The sequence below is a fragment of the Heliconius melpomene genome, chromosome 16 (assembly GCF_056956725.1).
Source record: "Heliconius melpomene rosina isolate 202511_hmr_F chromosome 16, ASM5695672v1, whole genome shotgun sequence".
NCBI lineage: Eukaryota > Metazoa > Arthropoda > Insecta > Lepidoptera > Nymphalidae > Heliconius > Heliconius melpomene.
In genome coordinates, this window is record NC_140404.1 from 861,972 (window position 1) to 877,801 (window position 15,830).

Below are 15,830 nucleotides of genomic sequence, written 5' to 3' on the forward strand. Positions count from 1 at the left end.
TATGTGAAAAAATCACAGAATATCTTACTTAAGTGGCTAGGAATATTATTTCATTTCCTGTGGGGATCGAACCTACAACCAGTCGACTTTACAGTCGTACACTAGTGCCCCTGTACCACGACTGGCCTCACAAATAGTACAACTTGATTAATTATATTTTTTACAATCCGAAGGAAGCGAACGTAAATCAATTAAACAACATGTTAATTATAGAACGTGGTGAATGTGAGGTAATTCATGGCTACTTTATTATCTATTCAAGTTTATAAATAGCGGAGGTGGAGTTAATTGCTCGTAAAATGAATTGAAAGTAAACTTTTGTTTATGATGAAACCTAGTTGATTTAATCTTGTTTTTAACCTTCACGCTGTATCCCGTACAGATCAGAAAGTACGCGGGAACCTAGTGTTAAGATACTTCTGTTCCACATTTTCCGCTGAAATTGGGTAGCATTGAGTATTGAGTGGCGGTGCTTAACGTCACGCTTGTTAAAGCGATAAAATAAACATATTAAATATTTCATCAGTGGGTATCGAGCCCATACTTATTAAAACAATTCCTTTCATTTTAAATTCATTATTATGATGATAATAAATAAATAATAAATTTTATCAACCCTATTATCTTATAAATATTTGTGTTATATCTACATTGCAGGTTCTCTGACATTATCAGCTTGTCCCGGGCAGTCTAGCCGCGCTCCCCGTAGAGTCGCTACAGTGCTTCATTTTTACTGAAATTTACACGAAAAATACGTTAAAATGGTAAGTTTTTACTTAGAAATCGTATAAAATAGATAATTGTGTATATAAGTGTGTATTTAATATATGTTTGGTGTGAACTTTCAAAGAAATTCAATGTTTGATTTTAAATATAGTTCTTTTTCTTAAAATGTAGATAAAAATTGGAATAAAAAGTGATGCAAAATTAAATTAGTGTAAAAAACAATGTTTATATACTGTTGTGTTTACCTACACTTGTAAATCTATATACAATATATATCTTGTATATAAGCATATTAATAAAATATATATATCCATAATACTAAACATATATATAAAACTCATTCGTAAATGAATGTCTGTATATAAAGCAAGAACGAAACTACTGGACTTTTGAAATTTGTCATATAGTTAAGTCAGGGAGTACCGGTGAACACTAAGATAGGAATTATCAAAATTCTAGACGAAATGAGAGAAAACCACATTTTTCATTTGAAGTCTTAAAGTTCACGCAAACAGAATTGCGAGCGACGACTAGTCTAGTATTTGTCCAAATAGTTAGTACGTTATTTAGAGACAGTTCTGGTTGGGTTTTGGGTTTTTCCCACTTATTTGACGTACATATTGTGATTTTGTCAGTCGCTTTAGGACAGTTCTGACTGTACGCAATGCTTGGTGGTATATGGATATTTTTTGTTCCCACTCTGGTAGAGAACATTGTTGAACTCCACTACTTCAAAAGGTAATATTTTGAAAATTGCGAAAAGTGAGAACGGAGAGAACTGAGAGATATCTCGGCTTACCTTTCTGTACGCGAAAAAAGCGTGGATTAGCTTTCTTATATTCCTTCCTTTGATCTGTTTAGGTAAACACGGAGCTTATAGCGTAGTATGCAATGTCTCCACTAAAACATCTGAAACTATAAGTATTTTGGTTTATTGATTTTTTTAATGGCCTGATTTTGCGATAACGGGCGCGAAATATGTATGTCCTTTAAAATGAAACAGTAAATTTTGTAGGATATTATGAACTGATAGAGTATGGTAGTGTATGGCCTGGTTGACTAATTGATTTCTTTATGACATGATAAATATATTACAGCACGTATAATACAAATTTTACTTTAAAAATAAGAAAGAAGTAATATATAAATCATTTGAAATTTTATTGGCGTTTCAAACATACAGTGAAATTAAAAAAAACTGCTAGTTTTAGATTTTTCAAAAAAAATAACTAAATTCACGTCTAAACCTAACTATAACATAGGTAACACAATTGCCTCAGGTCGCTCCCAAATATTGGGGTCAGCGCTGTTAGTGCTACAAACAAAAAACTTTACACAATGCTTTCGAATTTCGGAATATGAGAGTTTCACATCTCGTTTGAGATTACCTGTTTTAATTACTTCAATCTGTTTTAAAATATTATTCTTTTTTAGCTCCATGTCGTACCCTGCACAAATCAGAGGAGGTAGATGGAACTTGGAAACCTAGGGTTAAGACACTCAGATACTTACGTTATCCAGTTCCCGTCGAATTCTCGAGAAATTGCGTGCTTAGTAGCGGAAGTCAGCGGCGCTTTCGTTATCAAAACGAGGAAATGAAAATATTTAATATTTTATTCCACTGAGTGGGAATCGAACCCACAATAGCCACGTTTACTACTACTCAAATATTATTTTTACTTTACTAAGTTGGAGGGATATAACAAAAATCCAGGGACTTGCTTACTATGCTTTAAACTTGTAAATTAAACTTAGAAACTTTTACAAGGCAATTTTATAGCTGTTTGAAATTCTTACAAAGAGAGTTGTGTGGAGCTAAACGCCGCCGTATACCTTACTAGAGCGTAGGATAACATATCTACATGAAAAATATTTAGAGCACCTCGTTCAGTAGAGTTGTATGATTTCCTCCCAAGAGGTATATTATGAGGCCGCTCCTTATATTGTTCTTTTGTTTTATAGCTCGAGCTTCAATACCCACCTTTTGATGCAAAGCTTAGTTTTCCTCACAGAATATTTCTCTAGCATTTCTTTGAAATGAACTATTATTATAATGATATTTGAATGTATTTTAATTTCACGCTACTAAACTTGAGAGTCTTGTGTTTAGTCACTTCGCTTTTTCACTTTTCCGTCGAATTCTTTATTCATTGCTTGTTGAGTGGCGGAACTCAACGCTGCGCTTTGTCTTGTAACTAGAGCGAGGAAATGAAAATGTTATATTAACATTTCGTTTCATCCTGTCACGGACGTTTGTATGTTTACTTGCTATGCCGGGCATCTGGGCGGAAAGTGTAAATAGAATTGTCTTGATAAATTTGATTTATAAAGTGAAAAGCTTAAAATAAAAACTGTCTTGTCTATGCCCTTATATAGGTCCTCGTATAATACAGATAAAATAATTATTTGTTCTATTCTTCAATCGATTTTGAAGATGGTTTTCCAAAGATCAAATAGATATTTTTTTAGTGATGCTGAATCCGCTGTATCCAGAACATATCCAGGTACACCGATGGAACCTAACAACCTAGAGCTAAAACACTCCGTTCCCATTAAGACAGTTCTGTTCCCCAATAGATACTTACGTATGTATATTTGAGATGTGACTGAAAATATATCATTAGTACAAAATATAAAGAAAAAAATATTATATTTGATGCAAAATATGTGTTAAGCACTTTTTAACACTTTTGTATCGAAAAAGATTTTTTAATAATTATTTTAGAGTTGGGAGGTAAGAGAGACCGTATGAGGTAGCCTCGGTTGAACTTCAAGAATATATTATCGAGGAATCTGGAAGGTGATTCCGAAGTTGCGAAACTCAACGTTGCATTTTACCTTGCTAGGGCGTGGAAAAGCCTCATTTCATTAAAATTATTATTAAACTTCTTTATATAGTTATTAAATTTAAATATTAAAAATATTTTAAGCTGATATAAATGGACTGAAGAAAATGAAGTTAAACCAAAAAGAGCTAAGTATGATTTAGTGCGGTCAAGACGTTATGGAAATTTATTCATATCAAACTGTCTGTCCCTGTACAGCGAACAATTTACTACGACATTACTTCATTTTTGTTTGAAATTTTTCGCATTACATCGTTTTTAATGAAGTTTAAAATTTCGCTTTTCAGTTTTATGGGTTCGATTCCCTCTCGGGGGGTTAATTATTTTAATTTCGTTGAGTTGCGCCACTCAACAAGAAGTCGTAGAAGTCGTATTGTCGTTGAGTGGTCTTAAGTTTTAGGTTCTGTCTTAACTGTGCTATTTGTGAACAGCTATATAATAAGAGATTGACGCCGTCGTAGCGGTACTCGGGGGAACCAATCCTGCAACGTCTCGAATATTTGGCGAAAAGTGGAGAACGTAGTTAGTTAGGTTTCCTCTACATGCGGGGTAGAGCGTGAATTTATAAAAGTATATAATATAACAAAATTCAATATAATCAATCTTTACTAGTTATTTTAGGTCCTGGCAAAGGCAATTGACCCCTGTCGTTAATGTAGGTATACTTTACGACACCTGACAACTGATGATAAGTTGATGTAATATAACTTGAAGGTACCCTGCAAATACAGGTCGGGCTTGGATATCAAAAAATATATGAAATTTCAGTTCTGCCCTTTTAATATTTGTTAATATTTACTTATTTTTTATTTATTTTACTTATAATATCACGCTGTATTCCTCATATAGCAAGATTTTTTTTATAGCCGAGTAGGTAGAGAGAACCTGTGAATCGAGTATACATTTCTTTCCCAATTTTCGAGACGTTAAGTGGTGGACGTAAACGCCGCCTTTTCTCTTAACACCAGAGTGAAGAAATAAAAGTAATTAATTACTACATTTAACCATTGTATATACTACACATACACTACCATTTTAACATATACATAATGAAAAAATATGGAGATCCATAAATTTCCATATTAATCCGGTGGGGAACGGAGTTCTACGGACTCCGGTTCCCTCTACCTACCCTGCTGTGTATGGAATACAGCGTAAAGCTGATAAATTTCCACCGACACGCCTTGTTTCCACTCTAAATATATATAGAGAAAATAAAATTACTCAAGTAATCACTATCAAAACTTCAAGAACGATAAATTCCTTGGAGGGATGGGCAATTTCTTGAAGCAGTTTACTATTATAATATTATCATTCAAGGCTCCCTTACAATATATTAATTTTAATGAAATAATTTATACCTTACGCCTATACAATAAGGTTTATTTTACATTGATTTTATTTATGAAGCCTACAATAAAGCTTTTAGCTGCTATAATGAGTTTTAACGTGTTTGATTAAAATGTTGAGCTGAGATCGAGGAGTTCTTTTGTGTAGAATGAAGCATGGATTTGTGATAGCTACTGCTTATTAAATATGAAGGAGTGAAGACTTCACGCTGCTTCTGCGGGCTGTATCCTGCATTGCAGGGATAGCAGAGGGAACCTAGTGACAAGACTATCATATGCAAGCCAATATCCGTTTTTAACACGCTATGAAGATGGGCCGCCGTGGCGTAGGGAGTGTGGCTGTGAAACGATGGTTGTGGGTTCGATCCTTTTTTGTTCCACTCGGGGGAATGAACTATTATAACACTAGGTTCCATCTGCCTACCCTGACCTTATACGTGATTTCTATTTAAAGACATTAAGTGTTGAGCGGTGAAACTGAACGCCACGTGCTGCCAATTGCATTTAAATAATTCTAACCAATGTTTAAATACATCGAATCCAAACATTACTACGAATAAATATCCCACAAGGAAAAAAAATCAGGGACGAGACGATCAGTTTCAATTTGTTTAACGTCATTACACAGCGTTTACGAAATAGACGGGGTTTATTAGTAACGGACCGAGTCGCTTTATATCCATTATTTGTTGCATATATTATTGCTTAAGTACTTGTATGTCGTGATACAGTGCCTGATTGTTGACTCAATGGTTATAAGTTCGATTCTTTTTTTGGCTTCATGGAGTATCCCGCACATAGCAAGAAATCTAGTCAAGATTCTCCGTTGCTTATTAAAACACGTCTGTTCTTCACTTTTCGTCGAATTCAGGGGGCGTTTTGAGTGATGAGACTCAATGACGCGCTCTACCACGTTCTCAGAGCAGGGAAAGGAAAATATTCAAAATTTGATTTCCCCAAGCGGGAATTAAATCCACAATTACCACTTCCCCACAACGACCTCAAATTATTAAATTAAATCTATATAAAGCACAAATTAAATGCTTAATTCTCTCGCAAATATAGATCTGAAATAATCGCCACCGATTAACCTAAAGAAGTAGATGAGTATGCTATGATTTATTCACTGATAGGACTTAGGGCGGCGCACAGTGCTGTAAAATGTACGTCGCGTGGAAAATTTATCTTTTAAGGAGTCCCTATAATCGGATTTTATTATTTTGTTTTTGCATTATAATCTTGGTGTGATTTAACCAAATGACAGATCCTTAAATTATTTATTACTGATAAAACATCCACATAAAAGTGGAAAAATGTCGTTTTTATTTTAATTTTTTTTTCTTTTAATATTTTTTAACATTACAACCCTGACATGCTATCTTGAGAAGAAAATACGTCGATTTATATAAATAGCAAAGAGATTTGGCAAATGATAATGCAAATGATTATTATATTTAGTGTGTATCACAAACAATACAGACTTACAAAATATAAGAACAACAGTGTTCAAGCATCTTCAAGAATTTATAAAGAAATCATTTCGACAAAAATTCAAAATTAACTTCATATCTCACGGCAATTAAACATTATTTCAGTCAAAAAAATTGTGAATTCAGAAAAGCTAAATTTTATGGAAAATGGAAGGTTATAACGTAAACGAAAATTAAATTCGCCCGGACGGTATGCACGCCATCTTGATAATTGGTTCTGGGATCTATGTATAGCCTAATAAAATTTCGAAATTCTTTGTTCAATATATTTTTAAGGTCAGTCATTGCGCAGGTGTACAAGAGTAAGTTGACTGTAAGTGCGATAGGTTGTAAGTTTGATTCCCACTCGAGGAAGTGAAATATTAAATAATTTTTATTTAATATATTTTCTTTTGCTTTGGTAGCCAGACAAAGCCCGGTGTTGAATTCCGCTACTTAACATGCCTTCATAATTAGGGGAGAGTTGAGAACAGAACTGTCTTAATGGGATCAATATTTTAACACTAGGCTAGGCCAGGTTCCCTCTGCCTACTCTGCTATATTCGGGATACAGCATGAAGCTTAAGAAAATGTATATTTTTTTATTTAAAAATATGTCTGTAGCTTGGTGAAAGTTTAAGAAGGAATTTAATGAAAAAAGTTATTGGAAAAGTTAAAAATATTATTTAGTCGAATCCGAAAATTAAGGACGATAATTATAGAACTTCACTTTTCAATCACTTCAAAGAAATTTAGATAGTTTTGAATTACCTTAACCTAAAAAGCTTCGCCATTTTACATTTAATACTCCCTTCAATGGGTTTTGAACACACAACGATCACGTTTAATCTCACATACAGATACCAAGTAAGAGAGAGTAAGTGGTAAGAGAGGCAGAAGAGACTTGAGAAATCATGAGGAATTGTCGGACGATATCTATGAAGAGGTGGATGATCTACTCTGGTTATCTCACTAGGGTTAAAGCTTAAAATTAAATTATACCTCTACCACCAACTATGCTGGAGAAAAGTTACATAGAGAGCATGAGAAGGACTCCTCGGAGAATATATATTAAGGGGAAACCACCAACTATCCAAAGAAAGATACGAAAATTTCTTCGAATATATTTCATTGATAACACAGTTATTACAGCGATATGAAATTTTGATACATTAAATTTCTTTCTGTAACAAAATCCGCTTCGAGACCAATATTCAATGTTACATTTGTATTGTAAAACGGATTCGGGCCAGCCTTGTTCCCCCCAAAGTATGATTGGACGTGGACAAAAGAAATTTGAAATAATTCTTTTGTCCAAGTCCAAACCTACTTTGGATTATAAGCGTAGATTTTAATATGTTTTTATAAAATATACTTACTTACTTATTTAGCTTCACGTTCTATCCCTAGTGTCTTAACACAATTTTGCCACGTTCTCTCTATATACCCTATGTAAAAATGTAATAATAAAGGTATAATCAAAGAACTTATGGTAATATTCTCAGTTTTAGATGAAACCAATACTACTTAGAGGTGAATTCAAAAACGATACATAGCTATCGAAGATATTTTTCAAGTTGGCCTTATCAAACTTCTTATTTTCTTTCACGAACCTTGCAAAAAGGTATAATATTAGTATTCAATCGCTTCATTCCAACGAGGTCGGAATAGATATTATTTTAGTATCTACAGTACAAATATTTTACTGGAGGGTTTTCAGATCGAAGATTCCGTACGAAACAAGTTGATTGTAGCTTCATGTAAAACTGACAATATTGTCATATAAAACTGAGAACATTTTTATATTTTTATCTTAGACGAGAGAACATAGCTTTAAATAACTCCGCTCTGCACCTTTTCACGATTTCTGAGACATTGAATGTTGAGTGGCAGAGCTGAACGCCGTGCTTTGTCTTGTTACCAGAACGAACGAAAACCCACAACCACGTTTACAATACGACGACATAACGTTAAAAAAATCAAAATTTTAAATATTACTTCTAAAATTTTCAAGTTATTGCTATAGCAGAAGCTTAACTCCATGTCAAAATTTCAGTTGATATTTCAACGATCTTTGAAATTTCAACGTGAGATACGCCGTCAATCCATACTGTCATTGCCAAACCTGGCATCAGGCTGACCGAGATTGTGTATGGACACGAAGCACCAAATTTCAACCACAATTATTTTCTCAAACGTGTTTTATATCATTCTATTGATTTTTGAGGGCAGTCGTGGTGCAAGATCACAACTTTTAGGGTGTGACTGTAAACGCGAGTGGTTGTGGGGTCACTCCCCACTCGAGGAAATAAAATTTTTATTTGTTTTTATTTCTTTAGCTCTGGTGTCGAGGCAATGCGCGGCGTAGAATTCCGCCACTTAACACGCAATTCCTCCAGAATTCGGCGGAAAGTAGGGAACGGGATGTCTTAACACTAGGTTCCTTCTGCCTACCCTGCTGTGTGTACCCTTTAAGTTATAAAATAAAAAATGTGTTTTATAATTACCACAAACCAGCAAAAACTAGTATTAATTTGTACTCGGTACAGACAGAAGCTGCACATAAATCAAAGTAACGCGGACGTCTGGTTCTCTTAATTAACTTCGTATAACATATTATGGCTGGTATTTTATAACTGTGTTGCAAAATTAGGTTTTTACAGTATTAAATTGTACTATTAAAATAGTCTCTTATAAGCTCAAATATGAAGTTTATGAGTTTGTTTGTTTGAAATAACAAAAATAACCAATTAATAATTAATCACGTTAATTATTTCGACGTAAGCCATTATACCTGCGGCTAGAGTTACTTTAGGCGCTTAAAATCTAAGCTAGACATAGCCAAGACTAGACAGAGGGAACCTGAGAATCGACTGTCTGTTCTCTACTTTCCGCCGATTTCTGGAGGCGTTGTGGTGGAACTCAACTTAATATCCACTTGGACCTATGACAACGACATTTTGACTCAGCAACTCTTACCTCAAACTGGATTCGAACTCACATCCCATTCAAGATATAAAGCTATCAAACCATCCAATAAACCTAGTAATATAATAACTAAGTAGGTTACAGTGTACGTGTATTCTCAGAATAACGTGTTTTGCGCAATGTTAATCCGTTTGTAATGGTGCTTACTGTTTTAGATTATCTTAATGTATTGCGCAAATAATATATTTAAAGTCTATTGAATCATGGGTCGTGAGTTCTATTTTTGGTTAGAGGAAAATGTAAAGGGTACATGAAATTGTTTTTTTTTTGCCTCACGCTGTACATACAGGGTAGGCAGAGGGAATCTTTAAATGTAATGTAGAGACTCTCCGTTGCTATTAAAGTAATTCTGTTCCCCACTTAAAATTGAGGATTTCTAATATTTTTGATTTACATTTAAATACCTGCTTTTTTGTATCTTTGTTACGAGGTATGCAGGGAGTACCTAGTGACAAAACACTTTCTCAACTTTCTATGTAAATTCGACCACTGGCGTTATATCCTAAATTTTGATGATTGGCTGGCATCCTCCTTCTTTCATTTTAAGGACATACAGACAAAATACGTATATTAAAAATATTACAATAAAAGAAAATTTTAAAAAAAACGATGTCGAGGTCAACACCTACGTAGGTATATTACATTAGATAGAGGCCGTATTCAATTGCATGCAAATGAAAATCTCGTCTAGAATATATTTTGTATTGTATTTTTCAAAGGAAAATTTTGTTTTGTGTTCTTCAGTTTTCCCATTCTTTTTTATATGGTGCTGATAGACTTAATTTTGGACTATTTTTTATTCTTTATATATTTGAATTTCTTATAGATGTGGAGCTCCAAGCGCGATGGTCGTGGGTTCAGTCCCCATATGAGGGAATAAATTATTTTCATTTCTTAATTTTGTTTGATAAGAAATAGAGCCGCATTGAATTCCGCAATTAAATGTCTCGAATTCGGGCGGAACAAAAATTGAGTGTCTAAACACTAAGTTCACTCGCATGAAAGTTAAAAAAAATTAAGGACAGTTGAGTTTAAAATGACTAAGCAATAACTCCTCCTGTAACAAAACAAAGCGAGGTATTGAGTGAGTTCCATCACGAAAATTGGACGCTGTGTGGGGAACGGAGTGTCTTAACACTAAGCTACCCTTCCATATGCAGGATATATAGTGAAGCTAAAAAAATATATAAATGAAATTCACATATTCGTTTATAGAAAATCTCAGTTAAAAGTAATTTGTAAGCTGTATTTTGTGAAGATAAATCTACCTGTACGCCTCTGGTTATATAAACTGTTGTAATATAAATGTTTGTTTATTTGAACCCGCCTACGCTGTGCTTCCAGATGTGTGACGTCAAGAGTAGTCCATCGTGGCGCAATTGCAGAGTGCCTAAGTAGATGTGAAGATTGGGGGTTCCTTTATCGCTTAAAGAATGTACGAGTATATCTAAAATAATATTAGATAAGCTCAACAATTTGTTTGGTTGAATGTGCTAATCTCAGGAACTGTTGATTTGAATTAAAAAAATATTTTTGTTTTTTTTGTACGTCATTTGTTTTGAGAAGCAAAAAAAAATATGAACAGAACACATATTTTTTCCATTTTACTATAGAAAAATTAATGTGTTCTGTTAATAGAACAATCTGTAACCCTATGTACTCTTTGGAGAACCCTAAAATTTATTACAGTCAGTTTCATCAAAATTGGATCAGCAACTTAAACAAATAGACAGCCATTGCTATTATTAAACTTTAACAAATTTCTTAATTACAAAACTATTTCAGTCTCTTGATTACACAAAGGTCAGAACCTAAGTCAATATGAAGTTTTACACCCAGCGATTTGATATGACTTCAATTATATTCTAGTTTATATAAAGATACTATTTTTTAGCAGTTGTTAAAAATTAATACTTTTTATCAAAAATACTTAATAAACTAAAAATTTTGAAAATGCTAATATTTCTGGTCGTCATGGCGCAGCGGTAAAGCCCCTGACTATAAACAAAATGGGTTCGATTTGAACTCAGGAGATTGTTTTTTTAATTTCCCTAGTTCCTTCCCAGAGGTATTGAGACTAAACGTGAAATTGAACATCCGCCAAACAAAACGCGATCTCAAAAAGTGGTTGGTATGTAGGGAACAGAGTGTCTTAACGCTAGGTTCCCTCTGCCTACCCTGCGATAAACCAGATACGGCGTGAACCTATGTTTATATATTCAAACAACTTAATTTTTTAATTAACACTAATACAAAAAGAGAAGCCATAAAAATAAATTCCTCTAAAAACACAGTAAAAAGAATAAATAATGAACGTTCGAAATATCTCAAGTTGTAAACTATATCGAAATTGAACAGTTATTGTCATAACAAAATATGGTGGGATTTATGTTAGCTTTTACGTTGGAATCTAAACTGAATAAAATAAAAACAAACTCTATTCTATACAGTATAAATAAACAAGTCAATTTTTTATATTTTAAATGTAAATTTATATGAACATTATAAAACTGAAGATTTTAGTTGGTTGAACCTATTTATCTCAAGAAGTGCTGGTTTGTTTTTGTGTTGTATAGATCATTTATCAAGGAAGACTGTAGACAATTACACTAAGTTAATTGCACCTGCGGTCTTAATGACCTCATGTACTTACTTTGTGTCACGTGTCATACATAAGTCTCAATTATTGTTATTTTAAAATGGAGGTAAAACTGCAGGCAAAAGCTTGTTACTATATGAAAGCTATAGCGTTAAGCTTTATATAAGACAGAGCTTGATTATATTCTTGATGGCTGTGGGTTTATCCACATTTAGCTGTACCCTAAATTTGGATAATATATGCTTAAAAATATTTTAATTATTGGTTTCGAAAATTGGTAATACAATTTACGGCGTTCTATTACGTAACTCATTTTTTTTAGCTTCAGTCTGTATTTCGCACATACTCTGCAGACAGAAGGAACCTGGGGGTTACTATTAGTGACAAAAGAAAATATAAGTGAAAACAAAAGTAAATATACAAAAATATTCACAACACCCTCAAATCCTACATTCCACTCATATATTTGGTGAATTTCATAAATTATTTATATCTAAGCCACACTGTATTCAAACGGAACGAGCGCCCGTAAACAACTGTTTACGCGATTACAAGTGCTTTGGTTAATTTGTTATACTGTTAGTTACTAGCTACCCAATTGCGGCTTCGCCCGCTTATTTATTCTTTATTATATGAGGCCGAAATTTGGCGATTGTGGATTCGATTCCCAGTGGAGGGAATTAATTATTTTTTATAAATATTTTGGTTTGGTTTTGGTACTAATGCAGCGCGGCGCAGAGTTTCGCCATTCAACACACAATACCTCCAAAAATTTGGCGAAAAGTAGGGAATGGAGTATCTTAACACTAGCGGAATATAGCGTGAATATAAAAAGAAATGGCCAAATTATGTATAAGCTACATAGTAATATAGCTTATCCGTTCCGTAGTTCACGTAATACGTGAAAATAGAACAAACAACCGTCTTCACAAACTTTCACATTTATTAACTAGTTGTTCATTTAGGAAAATTATTATTTTATTTTCCACTGGTATGTAGGGTAGGGACGGAGTGCCCAATTATCTTTTTTAAACTTAGATCCTGTGTCTAAGACTGTTCCACCTTACCACCAAATTTTATAAGTTGAGTGGCGGGACTCAACGCCGCACTGTGACATCTTACCAAAGCAAAGGAAATAATAATTCATTCCCCCAAATAAGACCCAAATCTACAACCGCCACATGTACAGTCAAGCGCTGTGCCATTACCGTCAAAATATATTCGCCAAAAATATGTTCGCAAAATCAAATATCGTCTCTACAAAGGACTTTTTCATGTAATAAATATAGATAGTCTTATCAATAGATAAGTAAGCCGGCTTTCAGCTTATACCGCAGCTGATAACGTTGATAAGGTCTATGATTAAATCCATTATGAGAGTAATTCACGTAATTTCAGTATTTCAATCATGTAATTCATTATATATTATTTGGACGCTATTCTATAGTGGCACAGTGGCATAGCCGTGGGTTCTATTCCTACTTGAAAAAAGGAATTATTTTCGTTTCCTCGATGTGGCAACAAAACAAAACAATCGAACCTACAACTAGCTTCGTCTTACCAGTATGCCAAAAAACACATTTTTCATTTTAAAATCTCCCAGAGATGCTAACAACATAAATAATGCACATAAGTAACAACGTAGCTTGATGAGAACGTATGGCTTAGTGGTCAGGCTAGGATAGGAAGGCTAGGACGGTTTCCAAGTGTAAAAAGGTATTATTCTTTCTTAAGTGTGGAATAACACTTTAAAAATGTCAATAACACATTTTTCATAATAATCTCTCTAGAAATACGCAGTAAATGATATGTAATCCACATAGGATGACGTGGGCTCAGTGTTATTTGTTTTATTACCACTAGCACACCACTACTCTAATATATCATACAAGTATATGTACGGAAGGTCAGCACTATCAGCTCTCATATAATAAAAATGTGAAAGTATACAATAAAAGTACTTTAATATAAGGAAAAATATACAGTGAGGCCAATCATGGCTTAAGTGAGATAGGTTGTGGGATCGATGCTCACTTTAGGAAATTAAGTATATTCATTTCTTTGCCATTGTAACTACGTAAAGCGCGGCGTTAAGTTCCGCCACTGAATATGGAATGCCCTAAGATTTTGGGGGAAAGTCTTAATGGGAAAAATATTTTTACCGTCTTATAAGAGAAATATGATGAAAAATTACATAATTTTATTAATTGAATTGTATATCACTGAATTATCATTAATTTCTTTAATTATAATTATAATTAATTAAAAAAACAAAGAAAGACTAAATTTATTTTTAAAAAAATATTTATAAAACGTTATCACGTCAAAAATAAACACAAAACATAAGTTTACATGCTAAAGTCGTTATCGCTATAGGCAATGCGCTGCGTAATGTTCCTTAACACACGTTTTTTTTCTCATTTCATAGCTGTACCCCGCACCAAGTACAGTAGGCAGGGAAAACCTGGGAACCTTATGTTAAGACCGTTCCTGTTAAGACACTTCCGGTTTCCATTTTCCGCTGAATACTGAAACAAATGGTAGAGTGGCGGCTCTCAACGCCGTACAAATATTCACTCGTAGGCAATTAATTAAAACGGGCCATTATACTGTCAAAGAAGGATTACGTGTTTCATTCGTTTCAAATAAACAGCGACCGCAAAGCGTAACAATAACACCGAAAATAAACATTTCGATTCGTTAACAAATAACAAAGCCAATTTTGCAAATAAATCACTTGTATTTAATTAAAATTATTTGGTTTGCTATTATTTGTATTAAATAGCTCTTGTGGATATTTTCTCTAAAGTTTAATATCTGTTGTAGCTTTACGCTCTATCCCGCATATAGGAGTACCCTCCTATATGCGGGATAGATACTAAGACTACTACTACTAAGACTACGACTAGACTACCGTCTTAAATTTCCATTTTCCACGAATTGCTCAAGTATCGAAAAATGGCAGAAATCAATGTATTTCGTTTAGTTACCAGAGCATGGAAATGATTGGAATATATTCACCCGAGCGGGAATCGAACCCACAAGGTTTTGCGACTAAGCTTAACGTCGCAATTTATTTTATCAGACCAAACAAATTAAAATACAAATATAAACCTTACCCTAATTCAGGATCGAACCTACAATTATCACGTTAACAGCCCCCAAAAGCAATACTCGTATATATTCTAGAATTGGTCGTAGAAACTACTAACAGCAATAATACCGTGAATTACAGCACGACGCGACGCGGCGACTGATTTATATCATGCAGACGTATGGTACTTATCAAGAGAACACTCGTGAACTAAATTTAATTTTCACCTAAAATATTATTATTATGTAAATACTTAATTAAATTTATTATTTACTATAATATATTGAATCCATGAGACCAGTCGTGGCGCTAAGGCTCAAGTGTGTAACTGTACCGCGGTATTTTGTGGATTCGATTTCCATTGGAGAAAATAAAATATTTAATATTTTCATTTTTTCGCTCTGGTGCCGAGGCAAATTGTGACGATGAGTTCCAATACTCAACAGTGAAAAAGTGAAAAAGTAGGAAGCGGAGTGTCTTAATACTAGGCTCCCTCTGTGTACATGGGAAGTAAAGCTTGAAGCAGAAAGAAGAGAGAATGAGATTATTAAATATTTCACTCTCCCGAATGGGAATCAAACCAACAACTGCGGCTATTATAGTCACATTCTTGTTCCCTACGAAACCCTCTATTTTCTTATTTAATGTACTAAAATAGTAAGTATATTACATTTATTTTACTCTATCATAGTATATACTAATTAAAAGCTCAACAGTTGACATCCTTTCATATGAGATGAGCTTTCTCACGACATGAAA

General features: G+C 33.7%; 1 protein-coding gene across 1 annotated transcript in view; it reads left to right on the plus strand.

Moving 5' to 3' along the window:
* LOC146530639 (neuroglobin-like) overlaps window positions 1-15,830 on the plus strand; it is a 68,063-nt gene that overhangs the window by 7,334 nt on the left and 44,899 nt on the right. Inside the window, exon 2 of the mRNA XM_085199136.1 lies at window positions 658-764. The gene's annotated coding sequence lies outside the window, so the exon portion shown is untranslated. The remainder of the gene's footprint in view (window positions 1-657; window positions 765-15,830) is intronic.